Raw genomic sequence first — 18093 nt, 5'->3', positions numbered from 1 at the left:
TCGCTGCTGCTATGCGTTCAACCCAAGATACTTCCTGCAACATCCAATCCTTAGTAAAAACTTCGAAAGCACGTAGCAGAGGGTCATAATTGGGATATCACAATCCCTAGCCAAGATAATACCTAGATATTTAATCGTCTTAGCCTTCCAAGTATATTTATATTCCTCCTTCATACAAGCTAGCGTACTATCTGATATGTCCAGTGGGAGAGCTTCCGATTTAGTGGTATTCAACTTGTAGTACGAAATATTAGAATAAGTGTCCAGAATCGTATGTAGGTGGGGAAGGGAAGATAATGGATCCTCGAGACACAATAGGACATCGTCCGCGAATAAACTAATCTTATGTGATATTCCCCCTATAACCGGTCCATGGATGAGTGCCTGAGTACGAATAGTCTCATCCAGGGGCTCAATCGCCAGAGCAAAAATAAAAGGGGAAAGGGGGCAACCCTGTCGAGTGCCGTTTGTAATATCAAAATGTGAAGAAGAACAACCGTTTGTAAATACTCTTGCGATGGAACTGAGTATCCTTCCGCAGAAGCCAAAGCGCTGTAGAGTGGAGCTCAGGTAACCCCAGTGGAGTCTGTCAAATGCTTTTTCAGCATCAAGTGACAAGACCAAAAGGGGACGCCTACGAGTCTGGCAGTATTCTATGATATCAATAATTCTGCGAGTATTATCAGAGGCTTGTCTGCCCAATACGAAACCGACTTGGTCGGGGTTGATTAATTTAGGTAATAGGGGAGCTATCCTATTAGCTATCATTTTGGCATATCATTTGATATCAACATTAAGAAGGGCAATGGGGCGATAGTTTTGGACACTGGAAGGGGGTTTACCGGGTTTGGGGATGGTAATTATGCGGGCCTCGAGCATTTCTTTGGGGAAGGTAGTAGTTGTAGAAGCTTCATTAAAAACTGAAACTAATATAGGGGCCACCTTGTCTTTAAAGTGCTTATAAAAAATTGGAGGGATATCCATCGGGGCCAGGGCCTTGTCTAGGGGCAAGGAATCAATAGCCGACTCAACTTCACCCAGCGACCATGGCCTGTTAAGAAGGTCGCAGGCAGCCGGGTCTAGAGAGGGAAGGGACTGTGCTTGTAGGAAATCATTAATGTCAGTCATGGAGGGCTGGGGTGTGTTGGAGTCATTTTTCAAGTTATATAGATGGGAGTAATACTCAGCGAAGGCCACGGCTATTTCTGTGGGATCAGTGACCTTGACTCCCCTAGAGGTATGGATGGCATGGATGCGTTCAGCTGCTCTACGCCCTCATAGTTTACGAGCCAGGAGGCGGCCCGCCCTATTTCCAAGCAGATAGTACCTCTGATTGAGTCGGTTCAAGTTGCGCTGTACCTCAGCCAGAGAGAAAGAGTTAACCTTGTCCCTGGCGGCTAACAGTTTATTATATAGGGCTTTATTGGAGGGATCGGCTTTATGGGCAGTCTCCAATGCAGTCGCCACGAGTTATGCGTCAGCAAACCTCTGTTGATATTGTTTTTTGAGCCTAGCTGCTATTTGTATCGATGAGCCCCGCAGGACGGCTTTTTAAGGCGCACCAGTATACAAATATGGACGTATCTTCAGCGTGGTTGGTTTCAACATAAAGATCTAGGGAAGTTTGTATAGCCTTTTGTGCCTCTGGCTGAGCCAACAGAAAGGCCCCCATCCTCCATGGACCGGGGGAGACCCTGCGTTTATCTACGTCCCATTGGATCAACAGAGGGGAATGGTCAGACCATGTTATTGGTAGGATGTCAACTCTACGGACTGAGGATAGGGTCCATTTGTCAACTAAAGCCAAATCTATGCGAGAGTATGTGCGATGGACATGCGAGTAAAAGGTATAATCCCTTTCAGAGGGGTGTTTTGCTCTCCACAAGTCAAAAAGATCATACTCTGCGAGAACATTACGGAAGCTGGCTGAGCAGTCTCGTTGTCTAACGTAACTAGAGGAGTGTAACGGCTTTGACTTATCTATGTTGGGGTCGATAACCATGTTGAAATCCCCTAAGATCAGAAAAGCCCCTTTAGCTTGTTTCTGGAGAGTATAAAGAAACTTCCTACAGAAGGGCACTTGTTTGGTATTAGGGACGTAGCAGGAGGCCAAAGTCACTTCAACATTGTCCAATTGGCCCGTCACGATGAGAAATCTCCCATCTTGGTCTGCATACTGGGAGGACAGAACAAAGGGACAATGCCGAGCAATCAGAAGAGCCACACCAGCTTTTTTGTTTGGTCCATTGGCGGTATAGCAGTGAGGGTATCTATGGTCTGCGAGAATGGGTGGATTGTGTTTTTGGAAGTGAGTCTCCTGAAGGGCGACTATTTGCGCTTTAGTTTTGTGAAAATAATTCAGTGCCAGTTTCCGCTTCTGGGGGGAGTTTAACCCCTTAACATTTAGGGAAATTACTTTAACCATAATCTAGCACAGAGGGGTAGCAAGCATTGGGTATGTTAATACGAGGGGGGTGGAGACCTGACATAGGGATGAGGGTTAAATACCAGGACATAGACAAAAAAGAGTATAATTAAAAACAAAACAATATAGTAAAGGGAAGAGTGATCCCGCATGGGACCAAGTCCAGCCTGCACTAACAGGCGGCTGGGTACAATAAGGGTACGGGGGTATCGACCAATCTCCTACCTCCCGTACAAGGAGGGGGAGGTAAATTTCCCTTTGGTGAAGGCATACCGACCCTGACCAACAAGCTAATGGTTTAAATCCAACTACAATAACTTATAGGTGGGTCCACAATGGGGAACGGGACCAGCGTAAATAACTCTAACATTTATATGGCAGAGGGCAGAAACTAAACCTCATGTTAATATACATAGACAAATTAACACTAAAAGTAGGTTATTGGTAATACATTAAACACAAACATGTGGACTGTATTAAGTGTCACCAACTAGTTTACGCAGGACCATCCAGTATCCCACGCTGTACTAAATGCATGAGTCCGGAACTATTAGCACTTATAAGCGACTGGGACCCTGGACAGACCGCACAGGTATCAAATTTAAGGATACGTTATGTTACCCAGCCAGTCCTCACCCCACCGTCGACCAGTCCTGCTGAAGTCATCGTGTGGAGGGAGAGCCTGCCCCGGGTATGGGAACGTTCCAAGAGGCCAAGAGTTTCAGGCCATCCTCTGGGTTAAGGACAGCAACGGTGGAACCCTCTCGGAAGACCAGCACCTTTGTGGGAATATGGGACATTCGCCTTCCTGAGAGCCGATGTGAATGGATAGAAGGAGCGTCTTTTAAGTAGCGTGGCTGCTGATAGGTCACCAAAGATTTGAATTTCACCAAGCAGGGCAGACGATTCTGCAGACGGTCTTGCAGCTTTCAGTAAGGCTTCCTTGACATGGTAGTAATGCATTTTCAGAAGTACATCCCTGGGTGCATTGTCGGGTGCGGCTCTCGCTTTAGGTAGCCTGTGTATTCTGTCAATAAGAAGGTCCGCCGATGTAACATGGGGGAGAAGCTTCCTGAACAGATCCATGGCATAGTCATGTAAGCTGCTATTTGAGATGTTTTCAGGGATGCCCCGCAGCTTGAGGTTAGAGCGGCGGGACCTGTCCTCTAGATCCGCAATCTTATCGCGTAACGATTTGACTTCTACTTCCAGGGCGTCATGTGAGTCTATTAACCCATTATGAGAGCCGACTACCTCCTCCATCTTGGTCTCGAGATGGTCAGTGCAGCTACCCAGTTCGTCTACAGCTTGTTGGCAGTTTTGAATCGCGGCCCTGATCTCCGCTGTGACTTCGTTCTTAAATTCTGTAAAGAGGAGTTTCAAGGTGCCCACCGTGAGAGCGTCTGAATCCATAGCTTGATCGGATGATGCATTAGCAGATGGAACAGGGGGTGGCGCAGTCATCATGTGTGCACCTGAGGATTCAGGTGTGTCAGAGGGCTTTTTGTGCTCTTAGGGTGAGAAGTATGGGGCGAAGCCTTAAAGAAAGGTATCTGGGAAATAGGCTGAGGTGGTTTGCTTTTTTTGGTAGGCATATCAAGCAACTCTAGACCAATCAGAGTGCTGGTAGAGTAAGTACACGTGACAACTGTACGGTTCCACAGAGAAAGTTGCGGTCTGGTCAGTGCGTAATTAACATGGGCGGTAGGAGAAAGAGGCGAGATTATCTGTACATTGTGGTGTTTCCAAGCCTAATCAATAGCATTTTAGGCATTTTCAGGTGGTGCTTGTAAGTGTATTAAAACAACCGGCCACTAGATGGGGCTCCTTGGCTTGTGGTGTCACTGTGCAATCCTAAAGTGCAGGGAGCAAGGTACCTGCACACCCAGAGCACACCTTACAGTTATGCAGCTATGTGGTAAAAGCTAGAGGGTATGGGGGGCACAGGCACAGGAATGCTTGACTGCGTGGACCCCAAGCTGTGCAAGGAAGCTATAGGTATGGCCCAGGGTGGTTCAGAATGCTGCAGTGTGGGTGGCAGCCTGGTTGAAGGGGTATGCACCGATTTATTGCTCCTGAGTTGACCCCAGGGGAAGGGGCAACCAGCAGCAGTTACCAAGCAGGGCCCCCCCAAGTGGGATCTGTGCAGGGCTGTATATTCGGCAGCTGCACCTGATCTGCCTATACTGGCAAGATGGCCACCGCAGCAGCAGCAGCCGTCGGGAGCCCAGCTGAGATCGCCCCGGGACCTGGAGCAGACCTCCTCCCTCACCCTCTGTGTGAGTACCTCCGCTTGTGCGCCCCGTGGGTAGGGGAATCGGCGCCTGTCAGTGCAGTCCCGGCTCCCCCGCTGCTTCGTCCGCAGTCTCCTGTGTCTCCACCGCGCCGGAGCTCAGGACTCAGCCAGCGGTTGTACTCGAGGTCCCGGGTTCTGCTGTGGGAAAGGCCGCAACCCGCAGAGACCCAGAGAAGGGTCCCCCGGCTCCGCAGCACGTCTCAACCCCCACACAAGGCTGGCGGCAGGCAAGGGGAGAAGTCCCACCTAGCAGATGAGGCTTGGAATGTGGTTTTGTGGGCTTAAAATAGGGTAGGAAGCGGGAGCTCTGAGGATTCACGTCTACCCGAGTACCCGGTCAGGCCACGCCCCCCAACACTTCCCTTTTAATTACATATATAACTGACAATACACATCTGTATGTACCTGTCCTTACTAACACTCTTACATATTGGTCTGAAATAAAACGCACACAACTTCGAAGTGAACTTTAACTGTCATTTTACTAAATATAAATGGGATTATTTAAATTAACAGAACTTTAACATATGAAAAATAAACATTTAAATTAAAGGTGGTCTTGTAGGCGTTCAAAAAGAAGGGCCAAATAAATTAAAGTGAGCTGGATTTCAGCAAATATGTTGCCCACGTCCTCCTGGTGCTGTTCAGTGTCTGTGGGGAATGGAAAGAGAACAGTATAATCTCCTATATATTTGGCTACATCTGTCACTCAAAGTGGGTGTCTGTGTCTATAACGCTCTGTTCCTGGACTTTCCTCTTAATGTGTGATTGCCTTCATCTGTGCTGAACACCTTTCTGAGAAATTAACCTGTTTAAAACAGGTGATGGCAATCATACATTAAGGGGAAGTCTAGAAACAGAGCATTGTGTCCCTCCTGGAGAGGGTCATGTTGGGAGGTATGTGAAAGAGAACCAGCCCAGTGAGCCCACAGACAGTGCCAGACACCCACTGCCTTCCCATGTTGCCCAGCACTGCTACTCCACAGCCACCAGGTGAGCGCCCCCCTCCCGCGATTTGCGGCAAAACCTCCCCCCCCCCCGCGCGCCCCCCCTCCCGCGATTCGCGGCAAAAACACCCCCCCCCCGCAACCTCCCTCCCGCGATTCGCGGCAAAAAGAACCCCCCGCGACCCCCCCTTGCACGATTGGCCGCACCCCCCCTGCGACCCCCCTCCCGCGATTCGCGGCACCCCCCCCCCTGCAATTCGCAGCAGCCCCAGGATTAAATGGCACATGCAAAACACTGACATGGCTATGGTCGACAATGAAAAAGGTTGACATGAGTTTTTGAAGATTTATTTTTAATTTTTTTAATTTTTTCATATTCATTGTCATGTGTCGACATGGACACCAATGAAGTGGCACACTTATGTCAACATTTACATGTGTTGACCTTTCTGTGTTGATTTTTTCTTGTGGCGATTCGCGTCACACCCCCGCGCAACCCCCCCTCCCGTGATTCGCGGCACCCCCCGTGACCCCCCACCTCCCGCAATTTGCGGCAACCCCCCACCGGAACCCCTGTGAACCCCACCCTCCCGCGATTCGCGGCACCCACCCCCGCGACCCCCCCTCCCGCAATTCGCGGCACCCCCCCCCCCCGTGATCCGCGGCTGCTCCAGAATTAAATTGCACATGGAAAACACTGACATGGCTATGGTCGACAATGAAAAAGGTTGACATGAGTTTTTGAAGTTTTTTTGTCATTTTTTGAAAATTTTCATATTCATTCTCATGTGTCGACATGGACACCAATGAAGTGCCACACTTATGTCAACATTTACATGTGTTGACCTTTCTGTGTTGATTTTTTTCTTGTGGCGATTCGCGTCACACCCCCCGTCCGGCGATTCGCGGCATCCCCCCGCGACCCCCCCTCCCGCAATTCGCGGCAACCCCCCACCGGAACCCCCATGAACCCCGCTCTCCCGCGATTCGCAGCACCCACCCCCCGCAACCCCCCCCTCCCGCAAATCACGGCACCCCCCGCGATTCACGGCAGCCCCAGGATTAAATGGCACATGGAAAACACTGACATGGCTATGGTCGACAATGAAAAAGGTTGACATGAGTTTTTGAAGTTTTTTTTTTCATTTTTTTAATATTTTCATATTCATTCTCATGTGTCGACATGGACACCAATGAAGTGCCACACTTATGTCAACATTTACATGTGTTGACCTTTCTGTGTTGATTTTTTCTTGTAGCGATTTGCGTCACACCCCCCCCCACTCCCGCGATTCACGGCACACACACACACACCTCCTCCGCGATTCTCGGCACCCCACCCCGTGACCCCCCCTCCCGTGATTCACGGCACACCCCCGCGACCCCCCCTCCCATGATTCGCCGCAACCCCCGCCCCGTAACCCCCCCTCCCGCGATTCGCGGCACCCACCCCCGCGACCCCCCCTCCCGCAATTCGCGGCAGCTCCAGAATTAAATTGCACATGGAAAACACTGACATGGCTATGGTCGACAATGATAAAGGTTGACATGAGTTTTTGAAGTTTTTTTTTTCATTTTTGGAATGTTTTCATATTCATTCTCATGTGTCGACATGGACACCAATGAAGTGCCACACTTATGTCAACATTTACATGTGTTGACCTTTCTGTGTTGATTTTTTTTGTGGCGATTCGCGTCACACCCCCCCCACCCCCCTCCCGCAACCCCCACTCCCGCGATTCACGGCACACACACACACCCCCGCGATTCTCGGCACCCCACCCCGTGACCCCCCCTCCCGTGATTCACGGCACACCCCCCGCGACCCCCCCTACCATGATTCGCCGCAACCCCCGCCCCCGTAACCCCCCTCCCGCGATTTGCGGCAACCCACCCCGCGACCCCCCTCCCGCGATTCTCTGCAATCCCTCCCCTCCCGCGATTCGCAGCATCCACCCCCCCACAACCCCCCCTCCTGCAATTCGCGGCACCCCCCGCGACCCCCCCTCCTGCAATTCGCGGCACCCTCCGCGACCCCCCCTCCCGCGATTCGCGGACACCTAAGTTGCAATACAGGGCATCTTTCATACAATTCTAACCATATTTCTCATATACAAACGTTCAAAAATTAAGGGGGCGCAGCCCCTTACGACGGTGTGAAGAGCGCCCGTAGGGCGCGATGAATCACCTAGTTATAATATCATATACAAAAAGGATTTTTGTATGTTAAGATATGATTAATTTTTGAGTTAATGGTGAAGGCCACATACATTTCTCACCTACATTGAAGAAGGGGCTGCTGTGGACATGCTCCTAACCACTATGATGTGTCCACACACATACATATTACATACCAGCAAACTTAGGATTAATGTAGGCTGCATCACAATTGGGTTTTTTTTGCTGGTGGAATTGCATCAAACCTCAGAAGGGACATGTGCTCCTGTTTTAGGCTTTTGACATTTTTGAGGATTTACCACACCTTATTGGTCAAGATGTTTGTCATTGCTGTACAATGTATGGGCCTTCAGCTTTTTTACTACTGCATGCCTCAGCATGGCCTGTCATAGAATTAAGTAGTCAATCATCACATCATGCTGGAAACTACACTTCTGAAGCAGTTTGGGCCACATAAATTGAACACCACTACTCTACAATATAGAATGAGTTGTCGCTATAGATTGTAAGCTTCCAAGCAAGCCCCAGCTACAGTACCTTTTGTCTGTCTTGGATTTGCCTGTGTTTCCTTTCAATGTTTTCTTTGTGAAGCACAGTGGATTATGCTGCACTGTACATGAATCTGTATTAATCTGTATAAAATTGTATTACATATTAACTGTTATGTTTGCCCAATTACTGAAGGTGTGAGGCCTGTCTGCACACAATTTATTTTTCAAGGGGCACTTTGATCCTGGAGGGGGACACCCCACAGGTCAGGGTAGCACTGCAGTGATTGTGTTGACTGAAAAATGATGTTGCCTGCACATATGTGTGTGTTGTGATTGGTAATGTGTAGATATTTGTGTGAAGACATTAGGCACATAGATTACTTACGGATGCCAGTCCCATCCTGCTCACTGTTGGATGGTGGCATGTTGGTGGGGTATGGGGTTAAAAGGAGGGATGAGGCTGGGATGGGATTTGGGGTAATGGTGATGGGTTGTGTTGGGGATTGGTAGGGGTTGGGGGTGTGTGGTGGGGAGTAGTAGGGGGGAGCAAAAGGGGGTAGTGGTGGGTTGGTGGGGGGAGGGGTGTTGGAGGGGGAATGGGAGTTGGTGGGGAGTGGGAGAAGGATGGAGAGTTGGAGGGGGAATGGGAGGTGGAGGGGGGTGGGGAGTGGGAGGGGGATGGAGAGTTGGAGGGGGAATGGGAGGTGGAGGGGGTGGAGAGTGGGAGGGGGATGGAGAGTTGGAGGGGGAATGGGAGGTGGAGGGGGTGGAGAGTGGGAGGGGGATGGAGAGTTGGAGGGGGAATGGGAGGTGGAGGTGGTAGGTGAGTGGGTGGTGGAGCTGGTCCTGCTGGCGGCCTCCTCTTCCTCCTGGGCTTGGGCCTGTGCCCTCTCCACCTCTGCCTGGCGTGCCCTGGCTCGTGCTGCAATGTCAGTGATGGGTCAGGGGTCATTCAAGGTGGATGAATATGAAAGGGAAATGAAAAGTACAATTAGTCATGTGATCTGCATACACACTCTAGGCTTATTTCATTTTATAACTTTCAAACACAATCTGATTGAGCCACACACCTCACCCATATACACCCTTCAACACACAAACACACCCATATATACCCATGTACACCCATATTGGGCCATATACACACTCACCATATATACACACACATAACACATTACCCAAATTGCCAAACAAACATTAACTAAAGATATATACACCCAGATACCCATGCACAGATAAACATTCTTTTATAGTTTATAAACACATGCGTACATTTTTTTGCAAATACATATACTTACATCGGCGGATGTACCCGCGGATACGTAATAGCAGCTCCGGCTGCCGGCGCCGCAAGTCCGACCACTGGCGTTCAAGTTGCCCGATGGTCTGCCGTTCTCCCGTTCTAATGAGTATTCGGTGGCGGGCTGCATTGTATGCCCGCCGCTTCTCTGCATTAGACACATAAGGGCCCGTGGGCCCCAGCCGCTGATCCATTACCTGGACCAGGGCGAGGAGCTCTAGTTTTGAGAAGGGGGGTGCCCTGGTAGTAGCCATATTGGAAGTGGCGCAGTTATTAATTGCAGGTACTTATATAAGTGTGGGTGATCAGTGATTGGTCACAAATATTGTTTTTTATTGATAACTTTATTAGGCCATTTCAAATTGACAGAATGTACAGTATGCAAACAAAAATTTTCGCTCTACCTTCTGATATGCACAGGCATTCAAATGACACGGCCTTTGCATTCAAATGACACGGCCTTTGTATATGGCGTATGGTAAAATATGTACTCGCTACTATGCATTCATACACATAACCGCACACCTAATTCAGGTGTGTAATGTACACCTGTGATTACATTTGTTATTGCATGTTAAACAAATTTGTTATATTGATCCACCATATTCTGTGTGATACCTATTACAGCTTTCAATTACTAATCATTTCCAAATGTAGGACCATGCAAACATGTCACATGATCCATACTGTATATAAAGAATACTCGCCCAATATCTCTGTAAACAATTGTCATCTGAAACCATACATAACTGTTATCTCGGGTATTCTAACACCATCACTATCACTACTAAGATACTGAACCACACAGACACAAGTGAAAATTCAAATGTTTATTGTGAACAACCCTATTTGTCACATCTCTAAACTGTCACTAGTGCAAACATAGCAGCTACATTAGTGTTTAATCAGGTTCAGCAATGGGAACACACAGCAAGCAGCATCCCTTAGGTGCACTGGAACATCCCGCAGCATTGCCACAAATGCGTGTCTTCTCTGTGTTGCACCTGGAAAGGATAGAAAGAATGGCCATTAGAGTTACTTACAAACTACATATACTTGTCTTTGATGACACACACATACACACCAACACATATGCATAAACACACATCCTCCATTTGTGACCAATATGACTTACATTCCATCTGGCCTGCAGATGACAACTCTGGCTGCCCTTCTGTTTGTGTGCCAGCATCCTGGTTGTGGCTAGTGGTGGCCTCTGGGGATGGTGTGTAGGCCACTCGGTTTTGGTTGCGTTGGGGTGCTGTGTGTTGTTCAGTCCCAGAATGGTCCATTTTTCTGAAGGGGGGGGGGGAGGGAAAAAGCATTGTTATGGTGAAAATATTCACACACATATCATTACTTTGCATCAATGGACACCTACAGTGACATACATGCACCCACATATATACATCAATATGCATACACTCATAGTACAGGTGTCATGATCATGTTTCTAATGCTTGATTGCTCCTCTTGTCTGCATAACAGGGTGATGTTTTAATTAGCAACTTACCAAACCGGCTACTCCTCCAGAAAAGCTCAAGGATGGCCGGCTTCTCTTCTCCACAGGTACAACCAATGTCATGCAAGCTGGAGAATGGTTCTGGTTGGTCTTTGGATTTAACTCATCACCTCTCTGTATGCAGGACGTTTAGCAGCATAGGAAATGTTCCGAGCTGCGCGACACATCCTCTTGTCCATAACTTCATTAAGGACACACAGTTAACGTTCTGAAAAAGCTGCTGCTCTCATATTGGGAATGGTGCACAAAATGAAGTCATACCTATATATAAACTCTGGTGCTCTGTGATTGGTTGGTTATCTGTAATTTGAACATAACTTTTCACATTGGAAATACTGTGACAATTATTTATGTGCAAAAAAGATATTAATGACACCACTAAGCGCCACTTCCAAAATGCAATCAAACATTTAGAGATAGAATGCAATACATAACTTTTGATTTGAACCAATAATTAGCCACTTAATAAGTCCCGAATGAGGATGGTATCTTTTTAATTCTGTAAGAGATACTCTCCAAAAAACCACAATAAGGGTTTTTTTTGGAGATGAAGAAACAACAACAAAGAATTGGTGCAATACGTTTAGGACAAATAGAAGTGATTTTTATTCAAAGATATGCACTCACAAGGCATGCGATAGGTAAATGGCATGTATATGGTCCCATATGGCAAAAACTGCTGGGCTAGTTTTCAAGCTGCAACTATTCCATGGGAATAACAGTATTTCTGTGAATACAAAGATCTCCAAGGCATCCACAATTATTTATGTGCCAATATCTTACCGTATACTGGCGAATATGGGGGAAATTTACCAATATGAAAAACCTAGTTTTTCGTATTGGTATTTTCCCTACGGTTGCATACGACTGTTTAAGTCGTATGCAAACTCGTGTTCCGGAGGGTCAGTTACAAAGCAGTCAGATACGACTGCTTTGTAACCCTCCGATGGTGTAACAATTCGTATTAGCGGCCGTATATACGGCTGCTAATACGAATTATTTCTAGCAGTCTGCATTGATCAGTCAGATCCGTGCAGGCTGCAAGGTGTAAAAAAAAATAGAAAAATAAATAAATAAAAAAAAACGGCGTGGGGTCCCCCCCACAGCTGTAACCAGCACCAGGCTGAAGGAGCCGGGCCCGGTAATTAAAAATCAGGGAACCCGACAAATAGGGGCTCCCCGAATTTTAACAACCAGCCCCAGGCTCCAGGTCCGGGGCTGGTTCCCAAAATACGGGGGACAAAATGACTGGGGTCCCCCGTATTTCAAGAACCAGTCCCAGGCACAACCAGCCAGCAGGGTAATGCCACAGCCGGGGGGAGACTTTTTATGCAAGTCCCCCTGGCCAAAGCATTACCCTACCGACCAGTCAGCCTGGCCAGGGGCCCTGGGGGAGTGGGGACCCCCCCAATGAAGGGGTCCCCCCCCCCTCCAGGACTTACCTGACCAGGCTGAAGCCTGATACTGTCCCCGATGCCCCTGGGCGGTGGTCATCGGGCTGATAAATGGTGTAAAAATAAGGATAAACTATTGTTTTTTACTGTGGCACTACAAGTGCCAGCAAGCCTCCCCAGCAAGCTGGGACTTGGAGAACCAAAGGTCCCAGCCTGCTGGGCATTAAAGGGCCCGCTGGCACTTGTAGTTCCATAGTTAAAAAAATAGTGCACAAAACACACTGACACACTTTTAAAATAAAACTTTATTACATACATTACACACATACTAATACTTACCTATCTTCTTTCCGTAGGTATCCCTGATGTCCTGTGTCATCGTCTTCTGGTCCTGTGTCGTCTTCTTCTTCCATGTCGACCGTCGCTGTCGCCGTCCGGATCCGACGAAATCCATTTGGGAAGCTGTGGAAGGAAACCATACTCACCTGTCCCAGCGCGACGTAGTCCAGGTAAGTGTCTTGGCAAAAAAAAAAACGAACACCCCGAATCCAGCCGGACAGCAGGGAGCCGCACGGTGTTTGTTTACATCGTGCGGCTCCGCCTCCCGAATGCCGCTATTGGCCGCCTTGCGGCCTAGCGGCCAATCAGGAGCCGCTAGGCCGTGCGGCTCTCTGTCCGGCTGGATTCGGGTGTTCGTTTTTTTTTTTTTGCCAAGACACTTACCTGGACTACGTCGCGCTGGGACAGGTGAGTATGGTTTCCTTCCACAGCTTCCCAAATGGATTTCGTCGGATCCGGATGGCGACAGCGACGGTCGACATGGAGGAAGAAGATGACACAGGACCAGAAGACGACGACACAGGACATCAGGGATACCTACGGAAAGAAGATAGGTAAGTATTAGTATGTGTGTAATGTATGTAATAAAGTTTTATTTTAAAAGTGTGTCAGTGTGTTTTGTGCACTATTTTTTTAACTATGGAACTACAAGTGCCAGCGGGCCCTTTAATGCCCAGCAGGCTGGGACTTGTGGTTCTCCAAGTCCCAGCTTGCTGGGGAGGCTTGCTGGCACTTGTAGTGCCACAGTAAAAAACAATAGTTTTTTTACACCATTTATCAGCCCGATGCCCACCGCCCAGGGGCATCGGGGACAGTACCAGGCTTCAGCCTGGTCAGGTAAGTCCTGGAGGGGGGAACCCCTTCATTGGGGGGGTCCCCACTCCCCCAGGGCCCCTGGCCAGGCTGACTGGTCGGTAGGGTTAATGCTTTGGCCGGGGGGACTTGCATAAAAAGTCTCCCCCCGACTGTGGCATTACCCTGCTGGCTGGTTGTGCCTGGGACTGGTTCTTGAAATACGGGGGACCCCTAGTCATTTTGTCCCCCGTATTTTGGGAACCAGCCCCGGACCTGGAGCCTGGGGCTGGTTGTTAAATATCAGGGAGCCCCTATTTGTCGGGTTCCCTGATTTTTAATTACCGGCCCCGGCTCCTTCAGCCTGGTGCTGGTTACAGCTGTGGGGGGGACCCCACGCCGTTTTTTTTTTTTTTTTTTCTATTTTTTTACACTGCAGCCTGCACGGATCTGACTGATCCGTGCAGGCTAAAACGCAAATAGAACAGGAAAATGGTGTTCTATTTTCCTGTCGTATTTGTGTGGGTGTTTTACACCACTTAGCAGCCGTATTATCCATACGGCTGCTTAGTAAATCAGGAATCACCATTCTTTTGAATGGTGATTTCTATCGTATCCTATCGATGGTGTAGGACATTCGTATTTGTAAATACAAATACGAATGTTCCATCTTTAGGACTACGAATTGTTGTATTTTTGGGATTGTAAATCCCGAAAATACAAATTCGTAAAAAAAAGGTGTATTTCTGCCTACGAATACACCTTTTTTCTACGAATCCATTTTGGTAAATTTCCCCCTATATGTCCATTTCTGACTGTCCAAACATGTTTTGCCAGTGTATATGACACCTTCCTATAATGACTAATTTGAGTCAAAAGTAGATATAGGTTACTGAAGAAGCTACCCACAAACAATAGTAATCATTAGAAATTTTATTAAATCAAAGACAAATCTGAACAAAAACATACAAGTGCTGGACAACCTCCATCCATTGGTAACCTAAAAACATAAATTATACACATTCACTACCATGACACACTCTGATTGGAATACATCAGTACTTTGTTAAAACTTTTTCTGACAGTTCGGCCATATCTGTTTTTGAACAGGTTAACTAATAAGAAAGGTGTTTCTCCACAGGTAATGGCAATCAAAATTAAGAGGGAAGTGCAGGAGCAGAGCACTGTGTTCCTCCTGGAGAGGGTCATGTTGGGAGGTATGAATGTGTGTGTGTGTGTTCTGTGTGTTTGTGTGTGCAATTTATAATTGCAATAACCTGTGTTGAAGCACCTCTCTTAGCAATTTACCTGTTCCAACACAATTAAAGGCAATCATGCATTAAGAGGGAAGTCCAGAAGCAAAGCATTGTGTCCCTCCTGGAGAGGGTCATGTTGGGAGGTATGATACAGTATATGTGTGTGTAGTGTGCTGTGTGTGCGTATATGGTGTACTGTGTGTGGGTGTTGTGCAATGTGTACGTGTATGTGATGTGTGGTCTATGTATTTCCCCAATTATTCCCAATTGTTGAAAGCCTTCACCATAATGCTAGAATGTGTTTGCATTCATACTAAATGACAGCAATTAACTCAGGTGTGGTGTTGTTCCTTTGTGTTCGGTTTCCCAGATCGTCGATTTTTTCCCAGCTCATTAATTAAGGCAAATTGAACCTTGGTGTCTTTTACATTTCTAAAGGTGCCCATACACGTACCAATTACCCGGTACTTTTTGTGCTAAAATAGCATCGCATCCCATGCACAACATATGCACAACGATGCTATTTTAGCACAAAAAGTACCGGGTAATTGGTACGTGTATGGGCACCTTCAGTGAAATTTCCCAAAAACGGCTTCAAGTTGCACACCACCAGGTCCAGGGGTACCTGTTGCCAAATGTGGCAGCTCTGAGTGCCACGGTGTGCCCGCAATGCAACAGACACACACACACGCACACACACACACTTCAACTTATTATATAGATTTTAAGCACTTACAGAGAGATATGCTGATATGCTGATTGATCTCTGGATTTAGGCCAGAATACAACAGGTTTTATACAGTAATAGATGCTGAGTAATACAATTATAAATCATTCACAAACAAGGCGTTCATAATTAAGATAGAGGCTATGTAGGTGTGTATCTTCATAAATATTGATAAAGCTGGTGTTTGGACCAGTGAGCAGTGTTGGTACTTTTCCAGATCTGCAGTCATCTTTATTGGACCTACCTACTCATTTATCTGACCATTTGGTCCCACAAATTAGATGTCTTTGGATCAAGATTCCTGGCACAAAACGCATACCATCTATATCAGAAGGCGTCCAGGACGTATCATGCTGTGTGGACTCCATTAATCGGGACTGCTGCTATTTGGGACAGCACAGGTTATATACATACCAGGCATTGGGCGTTATTCTACCATTATGCTATGCTATACTGTTGTTTTTATATTTGTTTTTATTTATATACCATTTATGCTGAACAGTAAAACTTGTCTTATTAAAATTAATTTTAAAATTTATAACTGATTCACCTATTAATATCATTTCTCTTTCAATGGTCCTGGTGACACAGCTCAACATTGGGATGTAGGAGGGTCCGTAGGAGCAAGGCACCTATCCTAAAGCTTTTGGAGGGTAGGCTCCTCCCTTCTGCATCCCAGACTCCTCAGTTCGTGTTAGGTGCCCACTGGAGTGGGTGCTATTCTAAAGCATAGTTGCCTACCCTCCTGCATTCTGCAGGAGACTCCCTGACATAGCAGCAATCTCCCTCTCTCCCTCATTAGTCTAGCAATCTCCCTCATTTCACTCAGCCCCACATTACACTGTTACATTTTGGGGAGAAAAAAGGAATGAGAGACAGATACATTTACCTTGAATCATCAGCACCATTTCCCAGCACTTTAGTAAGTACAGTGGGCCTTATTTTAGTTCACTCTTTCTGACAAAATCCTTCTTAGATGGACAAAACCATATGCACTGCAGGGGGACAGATGTAAAATGTGCAGAGAGAATTAGATTTGGGTGAGTTATTTTGTTTCTGTGCAGGGTAAATACTGGCTGCTTTATTTTTACACTGCAATATAGATCTCACTTTGAAGAAAAACCCCACCCAAATCTAATTCTCTCTGCACAAGTTACATTTGCCCCACCCGCAGTGCACATGGTTTTGTCCATCAAAGAAGGATTTTGTCAGAAAGAATGAACTAGAATAACCCCCAGTGTGAGGATTCTCACTGAATCCTCACACTGACAGCGCAGCAGGAGCTGACAGAAGCGCGTCCTGTCAGCTCACTGTGCACAGGGGAGACGCTGTCTGGTCTCCCTGTGCAGCGCTTACAGCTTCTAGTAAGAAGCTGCCTGGGCTCCGGAGCGTTCTGAAACCGGCTTCACGCTAGGTGGGGATCATGGGGGACAGGCGCTCCGTGATGGCGGCAGCCATTTTCTGCGGAGCTTACACACTGAGCTCCTATATGAGAGGACAGCAGTGTGTTACAGGCATGTTCCAAGTGGTCCCCAGCAGAGGGGGAGACACTGGAACTTGGAGATCCTTCACTGGGAGCGGCTGTCTGGGGGTGGTTGGTGCCAAAATCCATGGACCCCGCAGCAGCAGGGACTTGGTCTCTTCCCTTACTCTGTTTTGGTGCCATTCGGAACGCTTGCAGTGGAGCTGAGCTGGCTGACAGATCCTGGCAGAGTGATTGGATTTCCTGGGCATCGTCTTCCCCACTGTGAAAGCTTCAGACAGATAAGTGACTGAGTACATTGGCTCTGTATAAAACGCCTGTACATTTTGCGCTGTGACTGTGTTATTTTTACATCATGTCTGAGCAACAGTCTGTGGCTTTGGGGGAGGGAGCCCTTAATGCATTGAGCGCTTGCAGTGTTTGTACAGTACACTGAATTTTGTCCCTGAGCAGATGGCCAAGGGGGGCTTGTGTATTACTTGCGCTGCTGTGAGACCCATGGGGAGTGAACCCCAGAGGGCAGAGCAATCGGAACCTGCGTGGGCCAGTGCCCTGGGCAGGTCTGTTAATGCCTTAGTGCAATTGCTGGACAGGCAGAGTGATGTGTTGGTAGCTTCCCCGAGACATATTTCATCATCTCAGTAGTCCTCTGGCTCCTTGCCTCTGACCCAGGCAGATCCTAGCTTCTTAAAGGTCATGCAGGATACTGCTAAGGGGATCAGCAGGTTTAATGATTTGTTAGACAAATTTGAAGGTGATACTGTGGGGACCCCTAAAAGGTCTTATTCAGTGCCATTGCTTGTTGCTGAAGAGGAGGGAGAGTATACAGACATTCCCTGGGATCAGGGTGATGATTCTGAGGATTCCCCGGCCTCAGGGGTAGAGGATTTGATTACTGCTGTTAAACAGGCCTTGAATTTGTCTGTGGAGGATAAAACTCCTG

The sequence above is a fragment of the Crinia signifera genome, chromosome 6, assembly GCF_055691185.1.
Source record: "Crinia signifera chromosome 6, ASM5569118v1, whole genome shotgun sequence".
NCBI classification, from domain to species: domain Eukaryota; kingdom Metazoa; phylum Chordata; class Amphibia; order Anura; family Myobatrachidae; genus Crinia; species Crinia signifera.
This window is presented reverse-complemented; position numbering follows the sequence as displayed.